Source organism: Procambarus clarkii, chromosome 39 (genome assembly GCF_040958095.1).
Source record: "Procambarus clarkii isolate CNS0578487 chromosome 39, FALCON_Pclarkii_2.0, whole genome shotgun sequence".
Lineage (NCBI taxonomy): Eukaryota > Metazoa > Arthropoda > Malacostraca > Decapoda > Cambaridae > Procambarus > Procambarus clarkii.
Genome location: NC_091188.1, coordinates 40,733,434 through 40,761,386, shown reverse-complemented (window position 1 = coordinate 40,761,386; position 27,953 = coordinate 40,733,434). Strand labels below are relative to the sequence as shown.

The window sequence follows — 27,953 nt, the reverse complement described above, 5'->3', positions numbered from 1 at the left end:
CTGTTGCTCTGTGACTGCTGCTGGTACTCTATGGATGCTTCTGCTGCTCTGTGGCTCCTGATGTTCTGTGGACGCTGCTGCTCTGTTGCTGCTGCTGCTCTGTTGCTGCTGCTGCTGCTCTGTGGCTGCTGCAGCTTTGTGGATGTTGCTGCTCTGTATCTGTTGCTCTGTGGCTACTGCTACGTGGCTGTTGCTCTGTGGCTGCTGTTACTGCTCTGTGGCTGCTGTTGCTGTGTGGCTGCTGCTGCTGCTCTGTGGCTGCTGCTGCTCTGTGGTTGCTGCTCTGTGGCTGCTGCTGCTGCTTTGTGGCTGTGGCTGCTGCTACGTGGCTGTTGCTCTGTGGCTGCTGATGCTCTGTGGACGCTGCTGCTGTGGTTGCTGTTGCTGCTTTCAGAGCAGCAGCCACAGAGCAGTAGCAGCCTCAAATTAGCAACAGCCACAGAACAGCCGCAGCCACAGAGCAGTAGCTCTGTAGCTGTTGCCGCTGCTCCGTGGCTGCTGCTGCTGCTGCTTCGTGGCTGCTGCTGCTCTGGCTGCTGGTGCTGGTCTGTGGCTGCTGCTGCTCTGTGGCAGCTGCTGCTCTGTGGTTGCTGTTGCTGCTTTCAAAGCAACAACCACAGAGCAGCAGCAGCCTCAGAGCAGCAGCCACAGAGCAACAACAGACACAGTGTAGCAACCGCCAAAGCAGCTGCAGCCACAGAGCATCAACAGCCATAGAACAGCAGCAGCCACAAAGCAGCAACAGCCATAGAACAGCAGCAGCCAAAGTGCAATAGCAGCCACAGAGCAATAGTAGCCACAAAGCAGTAGTAGCAACAGAGCAGCAGCTCTGTGGCTGCTTCTTTTTGGCTACTGCTGCTGCTCTGTGGCTGCTACTCTGTTGCTGTTGCTGCTGTTACTGCTGTTGCTCTGTGGCTGCTGCTGCTGTGTGGCTGTTGCTGCTTTGTGGCTGATGCTGCTTTGGCTGCTGCTGTTCTATGGTTGTTGCTGCTACTATGGTTGCTGTGTCTGCTTTTAGAGCAACAGCCACAGAACAGCAGCAGCAAAAGAGCAGCAGCCACAGAGCAGTAGTAGCCACAGAGCAGCAACAGCCACAGAGCATCAGCTCTATTGCTGCTGCTGCTGCTCTGTGGCTGCTACTCTGTTGCTGTTGATGCTCTGTGGCTGCTGTTGCTCTGTGGCTGCTGCTACTCTGGCTGCTGCTGTTTTGAAGCTGTTGCTCTGTGGCTGTTCGTCTGTGGCTGCTGCTGCTCTGTGGTAGTTGCTGCTTTCAGAGCAACAGCCACGGAGCAGCAACAGCCTCAGAGCAGTGGAAGCAACAAAGTAGCATCAGCCAAAGAGCAGCAGCAACCACAGGGCAGCAACAGCCACAGAGGCTGTTGCTCGCTACTTTCGCTACTTTTTAACCCAAAATTGGGCTACTTTCGCTACTTTTTAGCCCAAAATTTCGTTACTTTCGCTACTTTGTAGCCCAATATCTCGCTACTTTGTAGCCCAAAATTGGGCTACTTTTGCTACTTTGTAGCCCAAAATTGGGCTACTTTTGCTACTTTGTAGCCCAAAATTGGGCTACTTATGCTACTTTGTAGCCCAAAATTGGGCTACTTTCGCTACTTTGTAGCCAAAAGTTTCGCTACTTTCGCTACTTTTTAGCCCAAAATTTCGCTACTTTTTAGCCCAAAATTAGGCTACTTTCGCTACTTTGTAGCACAAAATTGGGCTACTTTTGCTACTTTGTAGCCCAAAATTGGGCTACTTTCGCAACTTTTTAGCCCAAAATTTCGCTACTTTTTAGACCAAAATTGGGCTACTTTCGCTACTTTTAGCCCAAAATTTCGCTACTTTTCAGCCCAAAATTTCGCTACTTTCGCTCATTTTTAGCCCAAAATTTCGCTACTTTTTAGCCCCAAATTGGGCTACTTTTAGCCCAAAATTGGGCTACTTTCGCTACTTTTTAGCCCAAAATTGGGCTACTTTTAGCCCAAAATTGGGCTACTTTCGCTACTTTTTAGCCCAAAATTGGGCTACTTTCGCTACTTTTAGGCCAAAATTTCTCTACTTTTTAGCCCAAAATTGGGCTACTTTCGCTACTTTTTAGTCCTAAATTGGCCTACTTTCGCTACTTTTAGCCCAAAATTTCGCTACTTTGTAGCCCAAAATTGGGCTACTTTCGCTACTTTGTAGCCCAAAATTGGGCTACTTTTGCTACTTTGTAGCCCAAAATTGGGCTACTTTTGCTACTTTTTAGCCCAAAATTTCGCTACTTTTTAGACCAAAATTTCGCTACTTTCACAACTTTTTAGACCAAAATTGTGCTACTTTTAAGCCCAAAATTGGGCTACTTTTGCTACTTTGTAGCCCAAAATTGGGCTACTTTCGCTACTTTGTAGCCCAAAATTGGGCTACTTTTGCTACTTTGTAGCCCAAAATTGGGCTACTTTCGCTACTTTTAGCCCAAAATTGGGCTACTTTCGCAACTTTTAGCCCAAAATTTCGATACTTTTTAGCCCAAAATTGGCCTACTTTCGCTACTTTGTAGCCCAAAATTATACTACTTTCGCTACTTTTTAGCCCAAAATTTCGCTACTTAAGCTACTTTTTAGACCAAAATTGGGCTACTCTTGCTACTTTTTAGACCAAAATTGGGCTACTTTCGCTACTTTTTGCCCAAAATTTCGCTACTTTCGCTTCTTTTTAGCCCAAAATTTGGCTACTTTCGCTACTTTTAGCCCAAAATGTCGCTACTTTCGCTACTTTTTAGACCAAAATTGGGCTACTTTCGCTACTTTTAGCCCAAAATTTCGCTACTTTCGCTAATTTTTATCCCAAAATTTCGCTACTTTCGCTACTTTTTAGCCCCAAATTTCGCTACTTTCGCTACTTTTTAGCCCAAATTTGGGCTACTTTCGCTACTTTGTAGCCCATAATTGGGCTACTTTCGCTACTTTGTAGCCCAAAATTTCGCTACGTTTGCTACTTTTTAGCCCAAAATTGGGCTACTTTCGCTACTTTTAGCCCAAAATTTCGCTACTTTTTAGCCCAAAATTTCGCTACTTTTTAGCCCAAAATTTCGCTACTTTTAGCCCAAAATTGGGCTACTTTCAGCCCAAAATTTCGCTACTTTCGCTACTTTTTAGACCAAAATTGGGCTACTTTCGCTACTTTTAGCCCAAAATTTCGCTACTTTTTATCCCAAAATTTCGCTACTTTTTAGCCCCAAATTTCGCTACTTTTTAGCCCTAAATTGGGGTACTTTCGCTACTTTGTAGCCCAAATTTGGGCTACTTTCGCTACTTTGTAGCCCAAAACTGGGCTACTTTCGCTACTTTTAATCCAAAATTTCGCTACTTTTTAGCCCAAAATTTCGCTACTTTCTAGTCCTAAATTGGCCTACTTTTGCTACTTTTAGCCCAAAAATTGGGCTACTTTCGCTACTTTTTAGACCAAAATTGGGCTACTTTTGCTACTTTTAGCCCAAAATTTTGCTACTTTCTAGCCCAAAATTTCGCTACTTTTTAGCCCAAAATTTCGCTACTTTGTAGCCCAAAATTGGGCTACTTTCGCTACTTTGTAGCCCAAAATTGGGCTACTTTCGCTACTTTTTAACCCAAAATTCTGCTACTTTCTAGACCAAAATTGGGCTACTTTTAGCCCAAAATTTCGCTACTTTCGCTACTTTTTAGCCCAAAATTGGGGTACTTTCGCTACTTTGTAGCCCAAAATTGGGCTACTTTCGCTACTTTGTAGCCCAAAATCTCGCTACTTTGTAGCTTAAAATTTCGCTACTTTCGTTACTTTTTAGTCTAAAATTTCGCTACTTTCGCTACTTTTTAGCCCAAATTTCGCTACTTTGTAGCCCAAAATTGGGCTACTTTGTAGCCCACAATTGGGCTACTTTCGCTACTTTGTAGCCCAGAATTGGGCTACTTTCGCTACTTTGTAGCCCAAAATTTCGCTACTTTTTAGCCCAAAATTTCGCTACTTTCTAGCCCAAAATTGGGCTACTTTCGCTACTTTCTAGCCCAAAATTGGACTACTTTCGCTACTTTTTAGCCCAAAATTTCGCTATTTCGCTACTTTGTAGCTTAAAATTTCGCTACTTTGTAGCCCAAAATTGGGCTACTTTCGCTACTTTTAGCCCAAAATTGGGCTACTTTCGCTACTTTTAGCCCAAAATTGGGCTACTTTCGCTACTTTTTAGCCGAAAATTGGGCTACTTTCGCTACTTTTAGCCCAAAATTTCGCTACTTTTTAGCGAAAAATTGGGCTACTTTCTCTACTTTTTAGCCCAAAATTGGGCTACTTTCGCTACTTTTTAGTCCTAAGTTGGCCTACTTTCGCTACTTTTAGCCCAAAATTTCGCTACTTTCTAGCCCAAAATTGGGCTACTTTTGCTACTTTGTAGCCCAAAATTGGGCTACTTTCGCTACTTTGTAGCCCAAAATTGGGCTACTTTTGCTACTTTGTAGCCCAAAATTGGGCTATTTTCGCTACTTCTAGCCCAAAATTGGGCTACTTTCGCTACTTTTAGCCCAAAATTTCGATACTTTCGCTACTTTTTAGCCCAAAATTGGGCTACTTTGTAGCCCAAAATTATACTACTTTCGCTACTTTTTAGCCCAAAATTTCGCTACTTAAGCTACTTTTTAGACCAAAATTGGGCTACTCTTGCTACTTTTAGCCCAAAATTTCGCTACTTTGTAGCCCAAAATGATACTACTTTCGCTACTTTTTAGCCCAAAATTTCGCTACTTAAGCTACTTTTTAGACCAAAATTGGGCTACTTTTGCTACTTTTAGCCCAAAATTTCGCTACTTTTTAGCCCAAAATTGGGCTACTTTTGCTACTTTGTAGCCCAAAATTGGGCTACTTTCGCTACTTTGTAGCCTAAAATTGGGCTACTTTCGCTACTTTTTAGACCAAAATTGGGCTACTTTCGCTACTTTTAGCCCAAAATTTTGCTACTTTCGCTTCTTTTTAGCCCAAAATTTGGCTACTTTCGCTACTTTTAGCCCAAAATTTCGCTAATTTTTATCCCAAAATTTCGCTACTTTTGCTACTTTTTAGCCCAAAATTTCGCTACTTTGTAGCCCAAAATTGGGCTACTTTCGCTACTTTGTAGCCCAAAATTTCGCTACGTTTGCTACTTTTTAGCCCAAAATTGGGCTACTTTCGCTACTTTTAGCCCAAAATTTTGCTACTTTTTAGCCCAAAATTTCGCTACTTTTTAGCCCAAAATTTCGCTACTTTTAGCCCAATATTTCGCTACTTTTTAGCCCAAAATTTCGCTACTTTTTAGCCCAAAATTGGGCTACTTTCGCTACTTTGTAGCCCAAAATTGGGCTACTTTCGCTACTTTGTAGCCCAAAATTGGGCTACTTTCACTACTTTTTAACCCAAAATTCTGCTACTTTTGCTACTTTTTAGACCAACATTGGGCTACTTTTAGCCCAAAATTTCGCTACTTTTTAGCCCCAAATTTCGCTACTTTTTAGCCCAAAATTGGGGTAATTTCGCTACTTTGTAGCCTAAAATTGGGCTACTTTCGCTACTTTGTAGCTTAAAATTTCGCTACTTTCTTTACTTTTTAGTCCAAAATTTCGCTACTTTCGCTACTTTTTAGCCCAAATTTCGCTACTTTGTAGCTTAAAATTTCGCTACTTTTTAGCCCAAAATTGGGCTACTTTCGCTACTTTTACCCCAAAATTTCGCTACTTTTTAGCCCAAAATTTTGCTACTGTCTAGCCCAAAATTGGGCTACTTTCGCTACCTTTAGCCCAAAATTTTGCTACTTTTTAGCCCAAAATTTTGCTACTTTTAAGCTCAAAATTGGGCTACTTTTGCTACTTTGTAGCCCAAAATTGGGCTACTTTTGCTACTTTGTAGCCCAAAATTGGGCTACTTTCGCTACTTTTAGCCCAAAATTTCGATACTTTCGCTACTTTTTAGCCCAAAATTGGGCTACTTTCGCTACTTTGTAGCCCAAAATTATATTACTTTCGCTACTTTTTAGCCCAAAATTTCGCTACTTAAGCTACTTTTTAGACCAAAATTGGGCTAGTCTTGCTACTTTTAGCCCAAAATTTCGCTACTTTGTAGCCTAAAATTATACTACTTTCGCTACTTTTTAGCCCAAAATTTCGCTACTTAAGCTACTTTTTAGACCAAAATTGGGCTACTTTTGCTACTTTTAGCCCAAAATTTCGCTACTTTTTAGCCCAAAATTGGGCTACTTTTGCTACTTTGTAGCCAAAAATTGGGCTACTTTCGCTACTCTGTAGCCCAAAATTGGGCTACTTTCGCTACTTTTTAGACCAAAATTGGGCTACTTTCGCTTCTTTTTAGCCCAAAATTTGGCTACTTTCGCTACTTTTAGCCCAAAATTTCGCTACTTTTTAGACCAAAATTGGGCTACTTTCGCTACTTTTAGCCCAAAATTTCGCTAATTTTTATCCCAAAATTTCGCAACTTTCGCTACTTTTTAGCCCCAAATTTCGCTACTTTCGCTACTTTTTAGCCCTAAATTGGGGTACTTTCGCTACTTTGTAGCCCAAATTTGGGCTACTTTCGCTACTTTGTAGCCAAAAATTGGGCTACTTTCGCTACTTTTTAGACCAAAATTGGGCTGCTTTTGCTACTTTTAGCCCAAAATTTCGCTACTTTCTAGCCCAAAATTTCGCTACTTTTGCTACTTTTTAGCCCAAAATTTCGCTACTTTGTAGCCCAAAATTGGGCTACTTTCGCTACTTTGTAGCCCAAAATTTCGCTACGTTTGCTACTTTTTAGCCCAAAATTGGGCTACTTTCGCTACTTTTAGCCCAAAATTTTGCTACTTTTTAGCCCAAAATTTCGCTACTTTTTAGCCCAAAATTTCGCTACTTTTAGCCCAATATTTCGCTACTTTTTAGCCCAAAATTTCGCTACTTTTTAGCCCAAAATTGGGCTACTTTCGCTACTTTGTAGCCCAAAATTGGGCTACTTTCGCTACTTTGTAGCCCAAAATTGGGCTACTTTCACTACTTTTTAACCCAAAATTCTGCTACTTTTGCTACTTTTTAGACCAACATTGGGCTACTTTTAGCCCAAAATTTCGCTACTTTTTAGCCCCAAATTTCGCTACTTTTTAGCCCAAAATTGGGGTAATTTCGCTACTTTGTAGCCTAAAATTGGGCTACTTTCGCTACTTTGTAGCTTAAAATTTCGCTACTTTCTTTACTTTTTAGTCCAAAATTTCGCTACTTTTTAGCCCAAATTTCGCTACTTTGTAGCTTAAAATTTCGCTACTTTTTAGCCCAAAATTGGGCTACTTTCGCTACTTTTACCCCAAAATTTCGCTACTTTTTAGCCCAAAATTTTGCTACTTTCTAGCCCAAAATTGGGCTACTTTCGCTACCTTTAGCCCAAAATTTTGCTACTTTTTAGCCCAAAATTTCGCTACTTTGTAGCCCAAAATTGGGCAACTTTCGCTACTTTGTAGCCCAAAATTGGGCTACTTTCGCTACTTTGTAGCCCAAAATTGGGCTACTGTCGCTACTTTGTAGCCCAAAATTGGGCTACTTTCGCTACTTTTAGCCCAAAACTAGGCTACTTTCGCTACTTTTAGCCCAAAATTATATTACTTTCGCTACTTTTTAGCCCAAAATTTCGCTACTTAAACTACTTTTTAGACCAAAATTGGGCTACTCTTGCTACTTTTAGCCCAAAATTTCGCTACTTTGTAGCCTAAAATTATACTACTTTCGCTACTTTTTAGCCCAAAATTTCGCTACTTAAGCTACTTTTTAGACCAAAATTGGGCTACTTTTGCTACTTTTAGCCCAAAATTTCGCTACTTTCGCTACTTTTTAGCCCAAAATTGGGCTACTTTTGCTACTTTGTAGCCCAAAATTGGGCTACTTTCGCTACTCTGTAGCCCAAAATTGGGCTACTTTCGCTACTTTTTAGACCAAAATTGGGCTACTTTCGCTACTTTTAGCCCAAAATTTCGCTACTTTCGCTTCTTTTTAGCCCAAAATTTGGCTACTTTCGCTACTTTTAGCCCAAAATTTCGCTACTTTTGCTACTTTTTAGACCAAAATTGGGCTACTTTCGCTACTTTTAGCCCAAAATTTCGCTACTTTCGCTAATTTTTATCCCAAAATTTCGCTACTTTCGCTACTTTTTAGCCCCAAATTTCGGTACTTTCGCTACTTTTTAGCCCTAAATTGGGGTACTTTCGCTACTTTGTAGCCCAAATTTGGGCTACTTTGTAGCCCATAATTGGGCTACTTTCGCTACTTTGTAGCCCAAAATTTCGCTACGTTTGCTACTTTTTAGCCCAAAATTGGGCTACTTTCGCTACTTTTAGCCCAAAATTTCGCTACTTTTTAGCCCAAAATTTCGCTACTTTTTAGCCCAAAATTTCGCTACTTATAGCCCAATATTTCGCTACTTTTTAGCCCAAAATTTCGCTACTTTTAGCCGAAAATTGGGCTACTTTCGCTACTTTGTAGCCCAAAATTGGGCTACTTTCGCTACTTTGTAGCCCAAAATTGGGCTACTTTCACTACTTTTTAACCCAAAATTCTGCTACTTTTGCTACTTTTTAGACCAACATTGGGCTACTTTTAGCCCAAAATTTCGCTACTTTTTAGCCCCAAATTTCGCTACTTTTTAGCCCAAAATTGGGGTAATTTCGCTACTTTGTAGCCCAAAATTGGGCTACTTTCGCTACTTTGTAGCTTAAAATTTCGCTACTTTCTTTACTTTTTAGTCCAAAATTTTGCTACTTTCGCTACTTTTTAGCCCAAATTTCGCTACTTTGTAGCTTAAAATTTCGCTACTTTTTAGCCCAAAATTGGGCTACTTTCGCTACTTTTACCCCAAAATTTCGCTACTTTTTAGCCCAAAATTTTGCTACTTTCTAGCCCAAAATTGGGCTACTTTCGCTACCTTTAGCCCAAAATTTTGCTACTTTTTAGCCCAAAATTTCGCTACTTTGTAGCCCAAAATTGGGCAACTTTCGCTACTTTGTAGCCCAAAATTGGGCTACTTTCGCTACTTTGTAGCCCAAAATTGGGCTACTTTCGCTACTTTGTAGCCCAAAATTGGGCTACTTTCGATACTTTTAGCCCAAAACTAGGCTACTTTCGCTACTTTTAGCCCAAAATTAGGCTACTTTCGCTACTTTTAGCCCAAAATTTCGATACTTTCGCTACTTTTTAGCCCAAAATTTGGTTACTTTCGCTAATTTGGAGCCCAAAATTTCGCTACTTTCACTACTTTGTAGCCCAAAATTGGGCTACTTTCGCTACTTTGTTGCCCAAAATTGGGCTACTTTCGCTACTTTTAGCCCAAAATTTCGCTACTTTTTAGTCCTAAATTGGCCTACTTTCGCTACTTTTTGCCCAAAATTTCGCTACTTTTTAGCCCAAAATTGGGCTACTTTCGCTACTTTTTATCCCAAAATTGGGGTAATTTCGCTACTTTGTAGCCCAAAATTGGGCTATCGCTACTTTGTAGCCCAAAATTGGGCTACTTTTGCTACTTTGTAGCCCAAAATTTCGCTACTTTCGCTACTTTGTAGCGAATCGCATGGTTTCTGGCCGCTATCGCATGGTTTCTGGCGGCTATCGTCGAAAATAGCGCGGTTTTCGGCCGTTAGCGGCGAAAATCGTGCTATTTTTGGCCGGTAGCGGCGAAAATCGGGATTTTTGCCCACCAGCTGTGAAAATCGCATGGTTTCTGGCCGCTAGCGGCGAAAATCGCGCGATTTTTGGCCGCTGGCGGCGAAATTTGCACGATTTTTGGCTGCTAGCGGCTTAAATCGCGCGATTTTTGGTCGCCAGCTGTGAAAATCGCACGGTTTTTGGCCGGTAGCGGCGAAAATCACGCGATTTTTGCCCGCCATCTGCGAAAATCGCATGGTTTTCGGCCGCTAGCGGCGAAAATCACTCGATTTTTGGCCGCTGGCGGCGAAATTCGCACGATTTTTGGCCGCTGGCGGCGAAATTTGCACGATTTTTGGCCGCTAGCGGCGACAATCACGCGGTTTTTGGCCGGTAGCGCCGACAATCACGCTGTTTTTGCCCGCCAGCTGCGAAAATCGCATAGTTTCTGGCCGCTAGAGGCAAAATTCGCTCGATTTTTTAACGCTAGCGGCGAAAATCGCGCTATTTTTGGCCGGTAGCGGCGAAAATCGCGATTTTTGCCCGCCAGCTGCGAAAATCGCATGGTTTTTGGCCGCTAGCGGCGAAAATCGCGCGGTTTTTGGCCGGTAGCGGCGAAAATCGCGTTATTTTTGCCCGCCAGCTGCAAAAATCGCATAGTTTCTGGCCGCTAGCGGCGAAAATCGCGCGATTTTTGGCCGCTAGCGGCGAAATTCGCACGATCTTTGGCCGCTAGTGGCGAAATTTGCACGATTTTTGGCCGGTAGCGGCGAAAATCGCGCGAGTTTTGCCCGCCAGCTGTGAAAATCGCACGGTTTTTGGCCGCTAGCGGCGAAAATCGCACGGTTTTTGGCCGCTAGCGGCGAAAATCGCGATTTTTGCCCGCCAGCTGCGAAAATTGCATGGTTTTTTGCCGCTAGCGGCGAAAATCGCGCAGTTTTTGCCGGTAGCGGCGAAAATCGCGCGATTTTTGCACGCCAGCTGTGAAAATCGCACGGTTTTTGGCCGCTAGCTGCGAAAATCACGCGTTTTTTGGCTGGTAGCGGCGAAAATCACGCGATTTTTGCCCGCCAGCTGCGAAAATCGCATGGTTTTTGGCCGCTAGCGGCGAAAATCGCGCAGTTTTTGGCCGGTAGCGGCGAAATTCGCGCGACTTTTGCACGCCAGCTGCAAAAATCGCATAGTTTCTGGCCGCTAGCGACGAAAATCGCGCGGTTTTCGGCCGTTAGCGGCAAAAATCGCCCGATTTTTGGCCGCTAGCGGCGAAAATCGCACGGTTTTTGGCCGCTAGCGGCGAAATCCGTGATTTTTGCCCGCCAGCTGCGAAAATCGCATAGTTTATGGCCGCTAGCGGCGAAAATCGCGCGGTTTTTGGCCGGTAGCGGCGAAAATCGCGCTATTTTTGCCCGCCAGCTGCAAAAATCGCATAGTTTCTGGCCGCTAGCGACGAAAATCGCGCGATTTTTGGCCGCTGGCGGCGAAATTCGCACGATTTTTGGCCGCTGGCGGCGAAATTCGCACGATTTTTGGCCGCTAGCGGCGAAATTTGCACGATTTTTGGCCGCTAGCGGCTTAAATCGCGCGATTTTTGGCCGGTAGCGGCTTAAATCACGCGATTTTTGCCCGCCAGCTGCGAAAATCGCATAGTTTATGGCCGCTAGCGGCGAAAATCGCGCGGTTTTTGGCCGGTAGCGGCGAAAATCGCGCTATTTTTGCCCGCCAGCTGCAAAAATCGCATAGTTTCTGGCCGCTAGCGACGAAAATCGCGCGATTTTTGGCCGCTGGCGGCGAAATTCGCACGATTTTTGGCCGCTGGCGGCGAAATTCGCACGATTTTTGGCCGCTAGCGGCGAAATTTGCACGATTTTTGGCCGCTAGCGCCGACAATCACGCGGTTTTTGGCCGGTAGCGGCGAAAATCACGCGATTTTTGCCCGCCAGCTGCGAAAATCGCATGGTTTTTGGCCGCTGGCGGCGAAAATCGCGCGGTTTTTGGCCGGTAGCGGCGAAAATCGTGCTTTTTTTGCCCTCCAGCTGCAAAAATCGCATAGTTTCTTGCCGCTAGCGGCGAAAATCGCGCGATTTTTGGCCGCTGGCGGCGAAATTCGCACGATTTTTGGCCGCTTGCGGCTTAAATCGCGCGATTTTTGGCCGGTAGGGGCTTAAATCACGCGATTTTTGCCCGCTAGCAGCAGCTCTGTGGTTACAGCTTTTTGGCTGCTGCTGCTCTGTGGCTGCTACTCTGTTGCTGTTGCTGGTCTGTGATTGCTGTTGCTCTGTGGCTGCTGTTGCTCTGTAGCTGTTCCTTTGTGGCTGCTGCTACGTGGCTGTTGCTCTGTGGCTGCTATTCTGTTGCTGTTGATGCTCTGTGGCTGATCTTGCTTCTCTGTGGCTGCTGCTGCTCTGTGGCTGTTGCTACTCTGTGGCTGTTGCTTCTCTGTGGCTACTGCTACGTGGCTGTTGCTCTATGGCTGCTTCTGTTGCTCTGTTGCTGCTCTGTGGCTGCTGCTGCACTGTGGCAGCTGCTGCTCTGTGGTTGCTATTGCTGCTTTCAGAGCATCTGCCACAGAGCAGCAGCAGCCACAAAACAGCAGCTCTGTGGCTGCTGCTGCTGCTCTGTAGCTGTTGCTCTGTGGTTGCTGCTGCTCTGTAGCTGTTGCTCTGTGGTTGCTGCTGCTCTGTAGCTGTTGCTCTGTGGTTGCTGCTGCTCAATGGCTGCTACTGTTCTGTAGCTTTTGTTCTGTGTCTGCTGCTACGGGGCTGTTGCTCTGTGGCTGCTGCTCTGGCAGCTGTTGGTGCTGTGTGGATGCTGCTGCTCTGTGGTAGCTGTTTCTGCTATCTGTTCAGCAGCCACAGAGCAGCAGCAGCCACAGAGCAGCAGCAGCCACAGAACAGCAGCAGCTACTGAGCAGCAGCAGCTGCCAGAGCAGCAACATTCACAGTACAACAACAGTCATAGAGCAGTAGCAGCCTCAAAGCAGCAACAGCAACAGAACAGCTCCAGCCACAGAGCAGCAGCAGCCACAGCAGTAGCAGCCGCAGAGCAGCAGTAGCCACAGTGCAGCACCAGCCACAGAGCAACAGCAGCCACAGAGCAGCAACAGTCATAGAGCAATGCTGCTCTGTGGCTGCTGTTCTGTGACTGCTGCTGCTCTGTGGCTATAATTAATGTAATATTGATCACAGTTAATACATTCATGAATAATAAAACATTCATTGTGAGTCTCTCAACACACTCATCCTTCACACCTGTAAACAACGCCCACACTCCCAACACTTGTTTACACAACACTCACACGTAAGCCAACCAAGGCAAACAAGCCAAGCAAAGCCTCGGAACACAAGATGGTAAACAATAGTGGTATATTCCTTGTTTAATTCATTACTTGCTTCTTAAGCAATGCACAAACACAGTAGGGCAGAGAGGTCAACTCTGTGTGTGGAATGAATATATAAACAAAACAAACAAGTCTCCGTGGTGTAGTGGTAAGACACTCGCCTGGCGTTCCGCGAGCGCTTTGTCATGGGTTCGTATCCTGGCCGGGGAGGATTTACTGGGCGCAAATCCTTAACTGTAGCCTCTGTTTAACGCAACAGTAAAATGTGTACTTGGTTGTAACAACGATTCTTCGCGGCGGGGGATCGTATTCCAGGGACCATAGGATTAAGGACCTGCCCGAAACGCTACGCGTACTAGTGGCTCTACAAGAATGTAACAACTCTTGTATATATCTCAAAAAAAAAAAAGCAAGAGCCAGGAGCACAAAGCAAGCAGAAAATGAGCCAGAAGCTAAGAAGATAAAGATATGGATAAAAATTAAAAGATAAAAGCCAAGATAAAAATAAGAGATATAGCAAGAGAAAGAATGCATGACAGACCCAAAATGAGAAACTAAAGAGACAGATCAACAACATCCCAGATATCAGAGAGTGTACTAAACACACACAATAATTCTGTAACGGGTACAGTGTTCAGTACAGCGATGCCCAGCTCTTTACTATGCTGTAATGTTTCTACCAAGCGGATTTTTCGGGCTAATATCTCCGTAATTATCTACTAAAAGGCATTAATGTCCGTTTTCTTTTTTTTAGGGGGGGACATTAATGTTGGTGGAATCTTTTTCTGAGGCAACAATTAGTGTCCCCTCGTCCGTTTTTTAAAGCCGAGCTGCTGCTAGGGTGAGAGGGGAGGAAGACCTCCTGGCCCTTAGGGACTAGGGTAAGTCTACAGGGGTACAAGAGTGTGGGGTACAGTCTACAGGGGTACAAGAGTGTGGGGTACAGTCTACAGGGGTACAAGAGTGTGGGGTACAGTCTACAGGGGCTACAAGAGTGTGGGGTAAGTCTACAGGGGCGACAAGACTGTCTGGGGTAAGTCTACAGGGGCTACAAGAGTGTGGGGTACAGTCTACAGGGGCTACAAGAGTGTGGGGTACAGTCTACAGGGGTACAAGAGTGTGGGGTACAGTCTACAGGGGCTACAAGAGTGTGGGGTAAGTCTACAGGTGCTACAAGAGTGTGGGGTAAGTCTACAGGGGCTACAAGAGTGTGGGGTACAGTCTACAGGGGCTACAAGAGTGTGGGGTACAGTCTACAGGGGTACAAGAGTCTGGGGTAAGTCTACAGGGGCTACAAGAGTGTGGGGTACAGTCTACAGGGGCTACAAGAGTCTGGGGTAAGTCTACAGGGGCTACAAGAGTGTGGGGTACAGTCTACAGGGGCTACAAGAGTGTGGGGTACAGTCTACAGGGGTACAAGAGTGTGGGGTACAGTCTACAGGGGCTACAAGAGGGTGGGGTACAGTCTACAGGGCTACAAGAGTGTGGGGTAAGTCTACAGGGGTACAAGAGGGTGGGGTACAGTCTACAGGGGCTACAAGAGTGTGGGGTACAGTCTACAGGGGTACAAGAGTGTGGGGTACAGTCTACAGGGGTACAAGAGTGTGGGGTACAGTCTACAGGAGTACAAGAGTGTGGGTTACAGTCTACAGGGGTACAAGAGTGTGGGGTACAGTCTACAGGAGTACAAGAGTGTGGGGTACAGTCTACAGGGGTACAAGAGTGTGGGGCACAGTCTACAGGGGTACAAGAGTGTGGGGTACAGTCTACAGGGGCTACAAGAGTGTGGGGTACAGTCTACAGGGGTACAAGGGTGTGGGGTACAGTCTACAGGAGTACAAGAGTGTGGGGTACAGTCTACAGGGGTACAAGAGTGTGGGGCACAGTCTACAGGGGTACAAGAGTGTGGGGTACAGTCTACAGGGGTACAAGAGTGTGGGGCACAGTCTACAGGGGTACAAGAGTGTGGGGTACAGTCTACAGGGGTACAAGAGGGTGGGGCACAGTCTACAGGGGTACAAGAGTGTGGGGTACAGTCTACAGGGCTACAAGAGTGTGGGGTACAGTCTACAGGGGCTACAAGAGTGTGGGGTACAGTCTACAGGGGTACAAGAGTGTGGGGTACAGTCTACAGGGGTACAAGGGTGTGGGGCACAGTCTACAGGAGTACAAGAGTGTGGGGTACAGTCTACAGGGGTACAAGAGTGTGGGGCACAGTCTACAGGGATACAAGAGGGTGGGGTACAGTCTACAGGACTACAAGAGTGTGGGGTACAGTCTACAGGGGCTACAAGAGGGTAGGGTACAGTCTACAGCGGCTACAAGAGTGTGGGGTACAGTCTACAGGGGTACAAGGGTGTGGGCTACAGTCTACAGGGGCTACAAGAGTGTGGGGTACAGTCTTACAGTCTACAGGGGTACAGGAGTGTGGGGTACAGTCTACAGGGGCTACAAGAGTGTGGGGTACAGTCTACAGGAGTACAAGAGTGTGGGGTACAGTCTACAGGGGTACAAGAGTGTGGGGTACAGTCTACAGGACTACAAGAGTGTGGGGTACAGTCTACAGGGCTACAAGAGGGTGGGGTACAGTCTACAGGGGCTTCAAGAGTGTGGGGTACAGTCTACAGGGGCTACAAGAGTGTGGGGTACAGTCTACAGGGGTACAAGAGTGTGGGGTACAGTCTACAGAGGTACAAGAGTGTGGGGTACAGTCTACAGGGGTACAAGGGTGTGGGCTACAGTCTACAGGGGCTACAAGAGTGTGGGGTACAGTCTTACAGTCTACAGGGGTACAAGAGTGTGGGGTACAGTCTACAGGAATACAAGAGTGTGGGGTACAGTCTACAGGGGCTACAAGAGTGTGGGGTACAGTCTACAGGGGCTACAAGTGTGTGGGGTACAGTCTACAGGGGTACAAGAGTGTGGGGTACAGTCTACAGGGGTACAAGAGTGTGGGGTACAGTCTACAAGAGTGTGAGGTACAGTCTACAGGAGTACAAGAGTGTGGGGTACAGTCTACAGGAGTACAAGAGTGTGGGGTACAGTCTACAGGGCTACAAGAGTGTGGGGTACAGTCTACAGGAGTACAAGAGTGTGAGGTACAGTCTACAGGAGTACAAGAGTGTGGGGTACAAGAGTGTGGGGTACAAGAGTGTGGGGTACAGTCTACTGGGGCTACAAGAGTGTGGGTACAGTATACAGGAGTACAAGAGTGTGAGGTACAGTCTACAGGAGTACAAGAGTGTGGGGTACAGTCTACAGGACTACAAGAGTGTGGGGTACAGTCTACAGGGGTACAAGGGTGTGGGGTACAGTCTACAGGGGTACAAGAGTGTGGGGTACAGTCTACAGGGGCTACAAGAGTGTGGGGTACAGTCTACAGGGGCTACAAGAGTGTGGGGTACAGTCTACAGGGGTACAAGAGTGTGGGGTACAGTCTACAGGGGTACAAGAGTGTGGGGTACAGTCTACAGGGGTACAAGAGTGTGGGGTACAGTCTACAGGGGTACAAGAGTGTGGGGTACAGTCTACAGGGGCTACAAGAGTGTGGGGTACAGTCTTACAGTCTACAGGGGTACAAGAGTGTGGGGTACAGTCTACAGGAGTACAAGAGTGTGGGATACAGTCTACAGGGCTACAAGAGTGTGGGGTACAGTCTACAGGGGCTACAAGAGTGTGGGGTACAGTCTACAGGGGTACAAGAGTGTGGGGTACAGTCTACAGGGGTACAAGGGTGTGGGGTACAGTCTACAGGGGTACAAGAGTGTGAGGTACAGTCTACAGGGGTACAAGAGTGTGGGGTACAGTCTACAGGGGTACAAGAGTGTGGGGTACAGTCTACATGGCTACAAGAGTGTGGGGTAAGTCTACAGGGGTACAAGAGTGTGGGGTACAGTCTACAGGACTACAAGAGTGTGGGGTACAGTCTACAGGGCTACAAGAGGGTGGGGTACAGTCTACAGGGCTACAAGAGGGTGGGGTACAGTCTACAGGGCTACAAGAGGGTGGGGTACAGTCTACAGGACTACAAGAGTGTGGGGTACAGTCTACAGGGCTACAAGAATGTGGGGTACAGTCTACAGGGGTACAAGAGTGTGGGGTACAGTCTACAGGGCTACAAGAGTGTGGGGTACAGTCTACAGGGCTACAAGAGTGTGGGGTACAGTCTACAGAGGTACAAGAGTGTGGGGTACAGTCTACAGAGGTACAAGAGTGTGAGGTACAGTCTACAGGGGTACAAGAGTGTGGGGTACAGTCTACAGAGGTACAAGAGTGTGGGGTACAGTCTACAGGGCTACAAGAGGGTGGGGAGAATTATAAATAAAGCCAGACAACACTGAAAGTCACAGCACCACTACAAGGAGACCCATAACATAAGATTCCACCTAGCTGCTAGTAGTGGGGTTGGCCTTCAAGACTTGTGGAAGGTGCAGCCATTATCGTGATGCGCGGCTGGGTCCCTAGCATCAACACACGCGTCTCCAAAGGAACCCAGGAAGATATGCCCTTTGAAGAATTTGTAGGTCAGAAGGAGAGGAGTCCACTGACGAGAGATGAGCCCAGGGACGGCAGACGAAGCCGTCCATACGGAAGGTGAGCACCTAGCCAAGGGGAAGCCAGGGGGAAGTCAAGGGGGAAGTCAATGGAACGTTAAAAGGAAGCCAAGGAGAAAGCAAGGTTTGAGATGCAACAGCAAAGAGTGTTAGAATTATTTAAGATAGAAAATAAGAAACTGAGGATAGTTCATCTATCAGTGATTATCATTAATGGAAAAACGCATTTGTTTAGAGGCTAGCAGAAGTGGTTGGGCTCATGCTTGTTGTGGTGGTGTTGGTGGTGGTGGTGGTGTTGGTGGTGGTGTTGTGGGTGGTGGTGGTGGTGTTGTGGGTGGTGGTGGTGGTGGTGGTGTTGTGGGTGGTGGTGGTGGTGGTGGTGTTGTGGGTGGTGCTGGTGTTGTGGGTGGTGCTGGTGTTGTGGGTGGTGCTGGTGTTGTGGGTGGTGCTGGTGTTGTGGGTGGTGCTGGTGTTGTGGGTGGTGCTGGTGTTGTGGTGGTGCTGGTGTTGTGGTGGTGCTGGTGTTGTGGTGGTGCTGGTGTTGTGGGTGGTGCTGGTGGTGCTGGTGTTGTGGTGGTGCTGGTGTTGTGGTGGTGCTGGTGTTGTGGTGGTGCTGGTGTTGTGGTGGTGGTGGTGTTGTGGTGGTGCTGGTGTTGTGGTGGTGGTGGTGTTGTGGTGGTGCTGGTGTTGTGGTGGTGCTGGTGTTGTGGTGGTGCTTGTGTTGTGGTGGTGCTGGTGTTGTGGTGGTGCTGGTGTTGTGGTGGTGCTGGTGTTGTGGTGGTGCTGGTGTTGTGGTGGTGCTGGTGTTGTGGTGGTGCTGGTGTTGTGGTGGTGCTGGTGGTGCTGGTGTTGTGGTGGTGCTGGTGTTGTGCTGGTGTTGTGGTGGTGTGGTGGTGTTGTGGTGGTGCTGGTGTTGTGGTGGTGTGGCGGTGGTGCTGGTGTTGTGGTGGTGCTGGTGTTGTGGTGGTGCTGGTGCTGTGGTGGTGCTGGTGTTGTGGTGGTGTTGTGGTGGTGTGGTGGTGCTGGTGTTGTGGTGGTGCTGGTGGTGCTGCAAGCCAAGATATTAATGGACCAAGAATCGGTTCACTTAAATAATATACTGACTGCAGCACCAACCTGAGAGAGAAGAACAGCAACAGGTGGACTCACTGCAATAAACACTATCAACACTCCAGACCCCAAGTACAGTCACTGAGAGGGGTGTGGACGCCGCTTGGGAATGGCTGTCACAAGACTAACATTATAGGGCTTCAAGGAACACAAAGGACCAGGCTAATACCCACCTGCTACGCACCATTACACACATGAATATAGAAGCAAACTTTGTATCTGACAGCTACACATACTTCACAGATGGTCAAGACAGTGGCAGAAATTCAGTAGTTAGTTGGCCACATAAATGATGGTTCAACTTTACAGAGATGCTTTAGCCATTGAGAAATCTTAGGCAGATGCTCTTCCTAAACACCCACAACTTATCATACAGATTCGAGAACTGTCATTGAAACCGTTCAATACGAACACATTCGTGACACCACACATGTTCCCGTGGTCTGTTGTGGTTGTAAATGTGCATTATGCTAGGTAATATCAGCACTGTGGGGAAAGGCACGACACACCACTGGAACATTACCTTACACAGTGCACAGTTAGAGCCACAACAGACCACTGGAACATTACCTAACACACTTGCCCACAAATGTTCGAGGAATAATGCAAATACTCGAACCTCAAGGTCGTGTATTACTTATAAACTAGGTACCAAGTCATGTGGGAATATTAGGGAATGACATTTCGGATCAAGCTGCAAAATTTTCAACTAAGAGAATGAATGTAGACATTTCCACACCACGCAGTCTCGCACAGATTAAGAAACTAATTAGAGATAGAGCAATGCAGAAGATGAACAGCAACCACAACACAGCAGTTGCAACATCAGGATCTGCGGGTTGGTACAAGAATTCAACCAACAATGAACCACTTACTTCAATGAAAAGGAACAATAGAACAACAGAAGTGCACTTACACCACATCAGTATTGGATACCCATGTGCATGGGAAATAGGCTTACAGGCTCCGGAAGATGAGAGGAAATGTCAACACTGTGGAGAAATGCCCGACACACCACTGGAACATTATCTAACACAGTGCACAGTTACAGCCACAACAGACCACTGGAACATTATCTAACACAGTGCACAGTTACAGCCACAACAGACCACTGGAACATTATCTAACACAGTGCACAGTTACAGCCACAACAGACCACTGGATCATTATCTAACACAGTGCACAGTTACAACCACAACAGACCACTGGAACATTATCTAACACAGTGCACAGTTACAGCCACAACAGACCACTGGAACATTATCTAACACAGTGCACAGTTACAGCCACAACAGACCACTGGAACATTATCTAACACAGTGCACAGTTACAACCACAACAGACCACTGGAACATTATCTAACACAGTGCACAGTTACAACCACAACAGACCACTGGAACATTACCTAACACAGTGCACAGTTACAACCACAACAGACCACTGGAACATTATCTAACACAGTGCACGGTTACAGCCACAACAGACCACTGGAACATTATCTAACACAGTGCACAGTTACAACCACAACAGACCACTGGAACATTACCTAACACAGTGCAGAGTTAAAACCTAAGATTTGAAGTGAGATTTAAGAGCGCAGAGGAAGATATTAAACACATTGGGCATAACCTTTCTGAAGCAAACATACGAGTCGTAAATACTCATCCATAGCCTAAGTAAGAAAGATACGAGTAAGACTGAATCAGCCACGAGGCGGCCTGGTCAAGGACCGGGCCGTGGTGACGCTGAGCCCCGACCCCATGGCAAGGTAACCAGCCCGAGGCTTAGGGCCCTCACAGGAATATCTGGACAATACAACAATAAAGGTTGGTGATGCAACACACAACAGTCGCCTCCCTCAACACTCTGGGCAACACTTTGTACTTACTCTTTGTCTCTCTACAGTGAAGCTACTTAGCTCTTGGACCCCGCCATTCTAACCAATTTATTTGTCCTACTAAATACGTAGGCGATGAGTCACAATAACGTGGCTAAAGTAAGTGGACCAGACCACACACTAGAAGGTAAAGGGACGACGACGTTTCGGTCCGTCCTGGACCATTCTCAAGTCGATTGAGACTTGAGAATGGTCCACAATCGACTTGAGAATGGTCCAGGACGGACCGAAACGTCGTCGTCCCTTCACCTTCTAGTGTGTGGTCTGGTCACTCTACTAAATATATCTCTCTCTTAACACACTGTTACGGCCCTCTCGGGACGCAACGGGGTTCTCACTCTGATGTTGTTAGAGGAAGATATAAGTATCCGGCCCCAAGCCAGTAGAGGCTATCAAGGGATGCGATCCGTGACGCAAGTAACTTAAAGGGAGTAGGGAAAGAAAGGTAAGAACTTAATATAATATAATATAATATAACCATCACCAATTAAATATATAAAAGTAAAACGTGCACAAGGGGAGGGTATTAACACTATACAAGGGGATCAACACTGTAGTCTTCTGCTGGAGACTATGGATCCTCGAAGCTAGGTGCTGAGTCCGCGGTGCTTTCTTCGTGGCCTCAAGACGTGTCCTCTGAGAACGCCGAGTCTACCCTGGCCACAGGTCAACCACAACACAGGTCCACTGGGGGCACCGTCGTGGAGGCCGTCAACCACACGTCCAGCAGGTCTGCCGGCAGGTACTGAGCCACCAAGGCTGGTACGGCCACTCCACGAACGATAAAAGGGGTACGCCCTAGACAGGAGTCTCGTGTGATATCACCAATCACCCTCCTGTCCTCAATACCCCAGTGGATTATCGTCTCCAACCGTCGGTCCCGGGTAAATCCGTTCACTGCCACTCCACTGGCAGGCTTAACACACCACAGTGTTCTTCCGGGGGGGACGACGTCACAACAGCTGCAGCAAACTTCACAGTATGGAGACTGGCTGCCTCGGGTAGACTGACTCCACCTTCAACACAGTGGTCCCAGGTCGGCTCTGTAAACAGACACGTCATCAATAACTGGGACACTAATACACCACACTCACAGGCTCAGATACAAACGCCCGACATATCCACTCCATAGATGGCGTTGTCGTTGGAGCACCACCTCACCAGAGGTCAGGAGCGGCGGTGTTGAGCGCTGAACCAGACTGGAAACTGGTCCTCGAGGCCAGTACACGCTGTCCTCACTAGGTGTCGTCGTTCGTTTGGCGGGGGTTTCGGGAGCTGACCCACAGATGGCGTGTTTGTCACTGCTCCAGGCTCGGACGCTGAATCCGGGTCCGTAACACACACGCGCACACATCCCCAGGAATCAGCCCGAATCAGGGTGAAAGAAACTGCCCATTTGTTTCCGCCTCCACCGGGGATCGAACCCGGCCCATTAGGACTACGACCCCCCTAGCGCTGTCTACTCAGCCACGAGTGTTTCCTGTCCCAAAAGGTTTTGAACGATACGTGACGCCACGTGTGTTCTCCATGTGTGTGTTATGTAGCCTGGTGACGAACACAACAGCTCTGCACATATTTCAGGATGCGAACGAAAGACAAAAAGCAACCATCTGTAAAAGCAGGTCCCAGGAACCGGTGTGACATAATCTATGACTGTGACTCCTGTTCTAACGGTGTCCGAACACGTTCCGAACTGACAGAGATCAACAGACACTTTTTTCTTGGTCTGTATCTATGTAAATATTGGTTTAGTTACGACGTGTAAATACTAGTGTGTGTATACTTCACTAACTTCATAGTCGAAGGTAGGAGAAGATATCTAAATGTTAAGATATTTAATCTCTTCCACTTTTATATTTCTTGGTTGTGTGTGTTGACGGACGGACTGATTCTCTCTCTCTCTCCCTGTCTGTCTGTCTGTCTGTCTGTCTGTCTGTCTGTCTGTCTGTCTGTCTGTCTGTCTGTCTGTCTGTCTGTCTGTCTGTCTGTCTGTCTCTCCCTCTCCCTCTGTCTCTGTCTCTCTCTGTCTCTCTCTCTGTCTCTCTCTCTGTCTCTCTCTCTGTCTCTCTCTCTGTCTCTCTCTCTGTCTCTCTCTCTGTCTCTCTCTCTGTCTCTCTCTCTCTCTCTCTCTCTCTCTCTCTCTCTCTCTCTCTCTCTCTCTCTCTCTCTCTCTCTCTCTCTCTCTCACTCTCTCTCACTCTCTCTCTCTCTCACTCCACTACCCACCTTTTACACAGTTCTTTTACTTTCTCTTTATTCATATTTTTTCTCTCGCTTTTATCCTGTCTTTCCCTTTCTTGTCTCCCCGCCTCACTTCCCCTCACCACTCCCCGCCTCACTTCCCCTCCCCCTCCCCCCCTCCCCGCCCCACTTCCCCTCCCCCCTCCCCGCCTCACTTCCCCTCACCCCCCCCCCACTTCCCCCTCCATCATGGCGGCCGCCTGGTAAAGGAGTGGTGATGACCATCAAGAGCCAGCATAAATAACTCTTAAAGCTCCTGAGAGAGAAGTGTGTGTGGTGTGTACTCACCTAGTTGTGCTTGTGGGGGTGCGGGGGTTGAGCTCTGCTCTTTCGGCCCGCCTCTCAACTGTCAATCAACTGTTTCTACTACTACTATTTTTCACACACACACACACACTGTGAAACAGTGTGTGTGTGTGTGTGTGTGTGTGTGTGTGTGTGTGTGTGTGTGTGTGTGTGTGTGTGTGTGTGTGTGGTAAAAATTTTAATTATAAGAAATACGATTTTCCATTATCAACCTTAGTGTTAATAGTTGTGGTGGCGATAGTTCTTAGTGATTTTTAGTTGACCATCCAAAGTAAGTAATTATCAAAAGAAGGCACCAAGCCGGGAAGGTTATGTAGCACCATCAAATGTGCGGAATGATCAGAGTGCGCTAAATATCACCAATTGACCATCCAAAACTATTATATGATATATTCTCAAAATTATATATACCTTGTGTGCAAACGAACCTGTCGTGTGTCCACAGTTTTGCAACCGCTACTGTTGAGAGTGAGAGGTGACCTTAAAGTGGTCAACTATGGTTGTTATGGTCATTACAGCCAGATTTCATACCAAGCATATACCCTCGTTATCACTCATCACCAAAGTGAATCGTTCTCTTGTATCCGCCTACCTTATTGACACTAGTTACACCCTCTCACTCATTTTCACAAACACTCACTCATTCTCACTCACTCATTCTCACTCACTCATTCCCACTCAATCATTCCCACTCTCACTCATTCCCACTCACTCTCACTCATTTTCACTCATTCTCACTCTCTCTCATTCTCACTCTCTCTCTCATTCTCACTCTCTCTCTCATTCTCACTCTCTCTCATTCTCACTCTCTCTCTCATTCTCACTCTCTCTTTCATTCTCACTCTCTCTCTCATTCTCACTCTCTCTCCCATTCTCACTCTCTCTGCCTATGAATGGAGAATTTCAAATAAAATTTCCCCACAGTTCCTGTTTCAAATTTAATCTTTTTGAATATTAAAATGTTGGTGTGTTGAGACCATTTCCATGGAAAACATTGCCATCATAACCAAACTTTATCTCGCTGCGTGAGAGCAATAACCTAAGATCCTAAATCTTTTTCACTATTTTGCTCGGGGCTTTATTTAATAAGGATGTCCGGTATGACACCATTATCTTTAATACGAAGATTGATTACAGTGATTGTGGGGTGGTGGTTGTGTGGGGTGGTGGTTGTGTGGGGTGGTGGTTGTGTGGGGTGGTGGTTGTGTGGGGTGGTGGTTGTGTGGGGTAGTGGTTGTGTGGGGTGGTGGTTGTGTGGGGTGGTGGTTGTGTGGTGGTAGTGGTTGGGTGGGGGTAGTGGTTGTGTGGTGGTAGTGATGTTATCTTACAGGGAATACTTAATACTTGGTGAATACTTAGAGAATACCGGTCTATAGTTTACTGGCTCCTATCTCCCTCCTTACATGCATACAGCTATCACATTTGTTGATTTCCAAATTGTAGGTAGTTCCTTCACTTTTAGCGCCCTCTAATTATTCCACACATTTGAAGGTGTTACATAGCCTTCCCGGCTTGGTGCCTTCTTGGATACTTCCTTCATTTCTAGTAAGGTGCATGGCGAGATGTTGTCCTTACCCGTGGCTTTCCTTACATTCTCGGCGTCGATCAGTCTTTGTTTCCTCCGTAACATGTTGTGTTTGTGTTACGATGTTCCTTTAAGCAACTCCTACTAGTTTTACTCTCCTTGTCACTCTTTCCTCTCTCGGACCCATTGATTCCCTGTTATTTTGCCCGTGAATGAAGTTTCCTTTAACTAGTTGCTTTCCCCTCAATATGAGGGGATAATTCAGTCACAATTTGTATGATATTCCTGCAAGCTCTGTATTCCCCATATTCTTGTCTGAGTCTTCTATGCGCACGTGCATGTGTGTAGTCACCTATCTGTACTCACTTGTCTTTGCAGGGTCCAGTGATCTAAATGGCTCCTTATTTATGTTCTAGAAGTATCCTATTTGAATGAACCTCCCGAGTCATTTTGGTCTCCTGGCATCTGTTTACATTTCTTTCCATCATCTTACACTTGCTGGTGTTGAACTCCAGTAGCCATTTCTCTCAGAAACTTGTTTGTCATCTTGGAAAATTTTACACTCACCTGTACAACTTTCATCTTGGAAAATTTTACACTCACCTGTACAACTTTCATCTTGGAAAATTTTACACTCACCTGTACAACTTTCCTCATTAATGTTTCATCGTCTGCAACCACCGGCATATACGACTCTGCTCCTGTAAAGATATTTTACATAAATGAGAAATATTTTGGGTTCCAACACCAATCCTTGAGGCACTCTACGCCACGGGTAACAAGCGGGGTGCCTCAAGGATCAGTGCTGGGACCCATACCAAGGCTTGCGCGTTTGCGCACGTGTGTGTGCGAGGGGGGGGAGTGTACGTGCGCACTTGTGCGTGTGGGTGTGTATGCGTGCGTCATGGAATAAGTATGAGCCTTCAGGAGTAACCTCATTAGAAAGCATTAATGTCTTCGTGAGTTCCTGGTAAATATCATTCCAACATTACCCACCATTTTCAAACATAATGAAAAATCTGTGAGATTGGCGTCGACTTGACCGGGAAACTTTAAAAATTAAATCAAGGAAAACATACGTAATTTTAATTAATATTTCATTCAGACGTTCAAATATTTTATTAATGTGTAATTTATAAGTATTTAAAGAAGCGAGAATTCTGTCCACTGTGAGTAATAATATTCTTATCGGTACTGCATCATAGTCTTATTCTACTCTCACTCTCACTTATATATATATATATATATATATATATATATATATATATATATATATATATATATATATATATATATATATATATATGTCGTACCTAGTAGCCAGAACGCACTTTTTGGCCTACTATGCAAAGCCCGATTTGCCTAATAAGCCAAGTTTTCCTGAATTAATATATTTTCTCTAATTTTTTTCTTATGAAATGATAAAGCGACCAATTTCATTATGTATGAGGTCAATTTTTTTTTATTGGAGTTAAAATTAACGTAGATATATGACCGAACCTAACCAACCTTACCTAACCTAACCTAACCTATCTTTATAGGTTAGGTTAGGTAGCCGAAAAAGTTAGGATAGGTTAGGTAGTCGAAAAACAATTAATTCATGAAAACTTGGCTTATTAGGCAAATCGGGCCTTGCATAGTAGGCTGAGAAGTGCGTTCTGGCTACTAGGTACGACATATATATATATATATATATTATGATGTATGTTTACACAAGCGGGTATAGGAACAGGCTGAGAGCTTTCCCATCCCACAGCTCATGGGTGAGCCGGTCGGCCGAGCGGACAGCACGCTTGACTTGTGATCCTGTGGTCACGGGTTCGATCCCGGGCGCCGGCAAGAAACAATGGGCAGAGTTTCTTTCACCTTATGCCCCTGTTACCTAGCAGTAAAATAGGTACCTTGGTGTTAGCTGTCACGGGCTGCTGCCTGGGGGTGGAGGCCTGGTCGAGGACCGGGCCGCGGGGACACTAAAGCCCCGAAATCATCTCAAGATAACCTCAAGATAGATGGTAAGCGCTACCCAATAGTATATCAGAAAATACGACCCGCTAACCGTTTGACAACCAGGTAGCCAATCACTGCTTGGTGAATTGAGGCGTACAGTTAAGGTTTGGCGCCCAGTTAATCCTCCCCCGGCGGCCAGGATACGAACCCGGGTTAAAGCGCTCGCAATGCTTTGGGAGAGTGGGTTATTCTCAAATACCACAAATTCTATTGCACCCTTCCATTTTCACCACCACACCTTAAATTGCCACCGCACCTACCACCACCACACCAACTACACCACCACCACAATCTACCACCACTACACCTACTACCTACCACCACCACATCAACTACATCATCAGCACAATCTACCACCTTGAGGTTACCTTGAGGTGCTTCCGGGGCTTAGCGTCCCCGCGGCCCGGTCGTCGACCAGGCCTCCTGGTTGCCGGACTGATCAACCAGGCTGTTGGACGCGGCTGCTCGCAGCCTGACGTATGAGTCACAGCCTGGTTGATCAGGTATCCTTTGGAGGTGCTTATCCAGTTCTCTCTTGAACACTGTGAGGGGTCGGCCAGTTATGTCCCTTATGTGTAGCGGAAGCGTGTTGAACAGTCTCGGACCTCTGATGTTGATAGAGTTCTCTCTCAGAGTACCTGTTGCACCTCTGTTTTTCAACGGGGGTATTCTGCACATCCTGCCATGTCTTCTGGTCTCATGTGATGTTATTTCTGTGTGCAGGTTTGGGACCAGCCCCTCTACTATTTTCCACGTGTAAATTATTATGTACCGCTCCCGCCTGCGCTCAAGGGAGTACAGTTTTAGGCTCTTTAGTCGGTCCCAGTAATTTAGATGTTTTACTGAGTGGATTCTAGCAGTAAAGGATCTCTGCACGCTCTCCAGGTCAGCAATTTCTCCATCTTTGAAAGTGGCTGTCATTGTGCAGCAGTACTCCACTCTAGAGAGCACAAGCGTTTTGAAAAGTATCATCATCGGTATAGCATCTCTAGTGTGAAAAGTTCTTGTTATCCAACCTGTCATTTTTCTTGCAGTTGCGACGGCTACTTTATTGTGTTCTTTAAAGGTAAGGTCTTCCGACATGAGTACACCCAGATCCTTTACATTGCCTTTTCGTTCTATGTTATGATTTGCCTGAGTTTTGTACGTGGTTTCCGTTTTTATATTTTCATTACTAACTACCACCACCACAACTACACCAGCACAATCTACCACCACTACACCTAATAACTACCACCACCACAATCTACGACCACTACACCTAATAACTACCACCACCACAATCTACCACCACTACACCTACTACCAACCACCACCACATCAACTACAC

At 46.2% G+C, this 27,953-nt stretch overlaps 1 protein-coding gene across 1 annotated transcript in view; it reads left to right on the top strand.

Moving 5' to 3' along the window:
• The window catches only part of LOC123747506 (calpain-9-like), a gene marked incomplete in the record, with an annotated part of 284,505 nt that overhangs the window by 235,894 nt on the left and 20,658 nt on the right, over positions 1-27,953 (top strand).